Source organism: Engystomops pustulosus, chromosome 6 (assembly GCF_040894005.1).
Source record: "Engystomops pustulosus chromosome 6, aEngPut4.maternal, whole genome shotgun sequence".
NCBI lineage: Eukaryota > Metazoa > Chordata > Amphibia > Anura > Leptodactylidae > Engystomops > Engystomops pustulosus.
The window spans coordinates 158,739,568-158,745,192 of NC_092416.1; positions in this window are offsets into that span (position 1 = coordinate 158,739,568).

The following is a 5,625-nucleotide window of genomic DNA, read 5'->3' on the forward strand; positions in this document are numbered from 1 at the left end:
CTTATGAAAATGTATGAGATTGTGAGCATTTCCCCCAGAATGGCACCATTGTAGTTCCCTACACTGTACTAATGAGATGTAACCATTTTGAAACAGTACTGTCTAGAGTTGGGAGCCTGTTCCTTCTGGAATAGATTTACTGGTTTAGCTTAATCCCACATCATGTTATTAGGCTTCTTGGAAGTCATTCATGGCACTATGCCATTATTCTTTGTCCCATCCTGGAAAATGTAGTTGCACATACACCACTGTTATACCTAAGAAGTGTCTAGTACAGTAACATATGAGATGTGTCTGAGAGCAGAACTGTTCTGGTTGCACCTGGAAACCAATCAGAGCTCAGCTTTCATTTTTCCAAAGCTGTTTATAACATTGATGCTGAGCTCTGATTGGTTGCCATGGGCAACTAGGACAGTTTTACCTCAGACACTTCTGATTATGAGAAGAAGAAGGGAGGAGTTAAGAGTCAGTCTGCAGTGGCAGCCAGAGTGTGTAGACTGAAAGAGTCAGTCAGAAGTCTGCAGTCAGAGGCAGTGTGAGCGAGGAGTCAGTCTGTGGGAGCAGTCAGTAGTGAAGAGGGCCTGAGTCTCAGAGGAGCTCAGAGGAGCTAAGCAGCACAGCAAGCAGAGGTTGTACTTGTAATAAGAGGAGTTCAGCACAGCTGATTAACAAGCAAGGAACATACGGAGGTGCACGTGGAGAATCATATTGAGGAGGATAGCTCACCAGGGTGGCGGCATCCCTACAGTTCAAGTTCAAATGCAAGTGTATGAGTTGTTTCTTTGGTGTCACTATCAGCGCAAGGCAAGTGATGCACACCTCCTCCTCCATCCATCCCCTGAGAGCTAGCACTAGTCCGGAAGGGTTCATAACAACACGCTGACCCAAAACACCTATCGGCCGGGGCTGAAGTCAGCAACCATTATTCCGACTGGCGTCACAAACATTCCTTACCAATCCTTTCCGTCCCTTTACAAGGAGGGGGCCAGTGGAGGAGTGGAGACAGCAACACTGCAGGAGAAAAAGCCATCTTCTGTAGAAAAAAAGAAACCCTTGCTCCCAGATCCCCCTGTTCCCTTGCTCCCAGATCTCCCTGTTCCCTTGCTCCCAGATTCCCTTTTTCCCTTGCTCCCAGATCTCCATGTTCCCTTGCTCCAAGATCACCCTGTTCCCTTGCTCCAAGATCTCCCTGTTCCCTTGTTCCCAGATCCCCCTTTCCCTTGTTCCCAGATCCCCCTTTTCCCTTGCTCCCAGATCCCCCTGTTCCCTTGCTCCCAGATCCCCCTGTTCCCTTGCTCCCAGATTCCCCCTTTCCCTTGCTCCCGGATCTCCCTGTCCCCTTGCTCTCAGATTCCCCTTTTCCTTTGCTCCCAGATCCCCCTGTTCCCTTGCTCCCAGATCTCCCTGTACCCTTGCTCCCAGATCTCACTGTACCCTTGCTCCCAGATTCCCCCTTTCCCTTGCTCCCAGATCTCCCTGTTCCCTAGCTCCCGGATCTCCCTGATCCCTTGCTCCCAGATCTCCCTGTTCCCTTGCTCCCCGATCCCCTGTCCCCTTGCTCCCAGATTCCCCTTTTTTCTTGCTCCCAGATCTCCCTGTCCCCTTGCTCCCAGTTCCCCCTTTACCCAGATCTCCCTGTGCCCTTCCTCCCAGATTCCCCTTTTCCCTTGCTCCCAGTTCCCCCTGTTCCCTTGCTCCCAGATCTCCCTGTTCCCTTGCTCACAGATTCCCCTTTTCCCTTGCTCCCAGATCTCCCTGTCCCCTTGCTCCCAGATCTCTCTGTCCCCTTGCTCCCGGATTCCCCTTTTCCCTTGCTCCCAGATCTCCCTGTTCCCTTGCTCCCAGATCTCCCTGTTCCCTGGCTCCCAGATCTCCCTGTTCCCTTGCTCCCAGATTCCCCTTTTCCCTTGCTCCCAGATCTCCCTGTACCCTTGCTCCCAGATTCCCCTTTTCCCTTGCTCCCAGATCTCCCTGTTCCCTTGCTCCCAGATCTCCCTGTTCCCTTGCTCCCAGATTCCCCTTTTCCCTTGCTCCCAGATCTCCCTGTTCCCTAGCTCCCGGATCTCCTTGATCCCTTGCTCCCAGATCTCCCTGTTCCCTTGCTCCCTGATCCCCTGTCCCCTTGCTCCCAGATTCCCCTTTTTCTTGCTCCCAGATCTCCCTGTCCCCTTGCTCCCAGTTCCCCCTTTACCCAGATCTCCATGTGCCCTTCCTCCCAGATTCCCCTTTTCCCTTGCTCCCAGATCCCCCTGTTCCCTTGCTCCCAGATCTCCCTGTTCCCTTGCTCACAGATTCCCCTTTTCCCTTGCTCCCAGATCTCCCTGTCCCCTTGCTCCCAGATCTCTCTGTCCCCTTGCTCCCGGATTCCCCTTTTCCCTTGCTCCCAGATCTCCCTGTTCCCTTGCTCCCAGATCTCCCTGTCCCCTTGCTCCCAGATTCCCCTTTTCCCTTGCTCCCGGATCCCCCTGTTCCCTTGCTCCCAGATCCCCCTGTTCCCTTGCTCCCAGATCTCCCTGTTCCCTTGCTCCCAGATCTCTCTGTCCCCTTGCTCCCGGATTCCCCTTTTCCCTTGCTCCCAGATCTCCTTATTCCCTTGCTCCCAGATCTCCCTGTTCCCTTGCTCCTAGATTCCCCTTTTCCCTTGCTCCCAGATCTCCCTGTTCCCTTGCTCCCAGATTCCCCTTTTCCCTTGCTCCCAGATCTCCCTGTTCCCTTGCTCCCAGATCTCCCTGTTCCCTTGCTCCCAGATCTCCCTGTTCCCTTGCTCCCAGATCTCCCTGTCCCCTTGCTCCCGGATTCCCCTTTTCCCTTGCTCCCGGATCCCCCTGTTCCCTTGCTCCCAGATCTCCCTGCTCCCTTGCTCCCAGATCTCCCTGTTCCCTTGCTCCAAGATTCCCCTTTTCCCTTACTCCCAGATCCCCCTGTTCCCTTGCTCCCAGATCTCCCTGTTCCCTTGCTCCCGGATCCCCCTGTTCCCTTGCTCCCAGATCCCCCTGTTCCCTTGCTCCCAGATCTCCCTGTTCCCTTGCTCCCAGATCTCCCTGTCCCCTTGCTCCCAGATCTCCCTGTCCCCTTGCTCCCGGATTCCCATTTTCCCTTGATCCCGGATCCCCCTGTTCCCTTGCTCCCAGATCTCCCTGCTCCCTTGCTCCCAGATCTCCCTGTTCCCTTGCTCCCAGATTCCCCTTTTCCCTTACTCCCAGATCCCCCTGTTCCCTTGCTCCCGGATCCCCCTGTTCCCTTGCTCCCGGATCCCCCTGTTCCCTTGCTCCCGGATCCCCCTGTTCCCTTGCTCCCGGATCCCCCTGTTCCCCTGCTCCCGGATCCCTCTGTTCCCTTGCTCCCGGATCCCCCTGTTCCCTTGCTCCCGGATCCCCCTGTTCCCTTGCTCCCAGATCCCCCTGTTCCCAGATCTCACAGTTCCTTTGCTCCCAGATCCGGTCACCAGTCTTTTTAATACATTGAAATAAAGGAAGATTTTAATGGTGAATGCCAGGTAAAAATAATATTTTTTTACGGAACTCTATTTTACCTTTTTCTTTGTTTAAGATCTATGTATGTGGAGGCTGCGGTGGGCAACATTACCAACCACGATGTTTTGGGGAGTTTTTATTTTGATAAAATATGTTTACATTTCACCTTCATTTACATGCATTTACACTGACGTATGCCCACACGGCTATGGTCGGGTTGACATACGTCAGGCCCCATAAAGAGGAGGAGGGGTGACCCCTCCCTTGTACATACCCTATCTTTTTCCTGTGTATGGAGCGGCACGGTGCTACACGTGTGCAGACCATATCACTCCGTGCGGCCATTGCTGCTTATGGAGCCGCAAGCTTTACATCCCCCATACGGTAGTGTGAATGCAGCCTTAGAAGTATGTACAGGATGTGATCTTTGATCTTGATGAATAATTCAACAAAGACAATAATTATATGAATAAAAAGTACTACATTCAATGTATGTTATCAGATTGGTGTTGGTTTTGTCTGAACTTTTGGAATGAAAATCACATAAAGGAACAACATTTTATACACCAGTCTAAATCTGTGCACCAGTTTCCATTGATGTGTCATAATAGATTTTAATAGACATTTAGTTAGATTCATAATAGACATTTTAATAACTGGGGCCAAAATTGGCCCTCAGTGCCCAGAACAGGATATGATTCCTAAGCTCTAATGTCAATTCTCCATAGAGAATTTTCCAATTTAATGGTGTGGAAGAACGTGAGCTACGGATAAGTTAAGTATAATAAATAATTGCAGAGAATGGGAGCACTTCTTACGCCACTAACACAAAAAAAAGGAAGGATGTGCGCAAGACACAATGGGGCTCACTTTCGTCTGGTTTCCCGCATTTTTCCGTTTTGCGTCGAATTCTGGCGGGATTTTGGCGCACGCGATCGGATTGTGGCGCATCTGTGCCGGGTTTCATGCGACGGAAATCAGGGGGTGTGGCCGTCGGAAAACTGGAGAACGCGCCGCTGGATCGCGACAGGACCCAATGGATGTCAACCAGGAAAAATCTCCTCTTGTTTAACCCCTTCCCGACGCGCGCCGTACTAGTACGGTGCGCGCCGGGTCCGGGTGCATGGAGAGGGCTCGCGGGCCGAGCCCTCTCCATAGCCGGTAAGTCTTTGCTGCATATTGCAGCAAAGGCTTACCGGTAACACCCGCGCTAGCACCGATCGCGGGTGCTTTCACTGCGATCGCCGCCGGCAATGCTGCCGGAGGCTTCAGAGGCGCCATCTTGCCGCGGATCATCGCTCCCCGATGATGTCACGGGGAGCGGTGATCCGTTGCCATGACAGCTTCGGGTCTCACGGAGGCCCGAAGATGTCTTGTTTTAACACATTCATTACAATGTGCTATCAGCACATTGTAATGAATGAGGAGTAAAATCCCCATATACTGCCATACTGTAGTATGGCAGTATATGGTAGGATCGATCAGACAACCTAGGGTTAAAGTACCCTAGGGAGTCTGAAAAATAGTAAAAGTAAAAGTAAAAAAAAGTTAAAAAAAAAAATTATAATAAAAAAACCTAAAAATTAAAATCACCCCCCTTTCCCTAGAACTGATATTAATATTAATAAACTGTAAAAATCATAAACACATTAGGCATCGCCGCGTCCGAAAATGTCCGATCTATCAAAATATAATAACGGTTTTTCGCTGCGTTTAACCCCGTAACGGAAAATAGCGTCCAAAGTCAAAAAGTCAAAATAGCGTCCAAAGCCATTTTGGAAAATATAAAAAAATTAATAAAAATTGATCAAAAGGTCGCACAGTCCTAAAAATGATAGCAATGAAAACGCCATCAAAAGTCGCAAAAAATGACACCACCCACAGATCCGTACACTAAAGTATGAAAAAGTTATTGCCGCCAGAAGATGACAAAATAAAAAAAAATATTTTTGTACAGGAGGTTTTAATTTTTTTAAATGTATGAAAACATTATAAAACCTATACAAATTTGGTATCCACATAATCGTAGCAACCCAAAGAATAAAATAGACATGTCATTTGGGGCACACAGTGAAAGCTGTAAAATCCAAGCCCACAAGAAAACGGTGCAAATGTGTTTTTTCAAGATTTTCACTGCATTTGGAATTTTTTT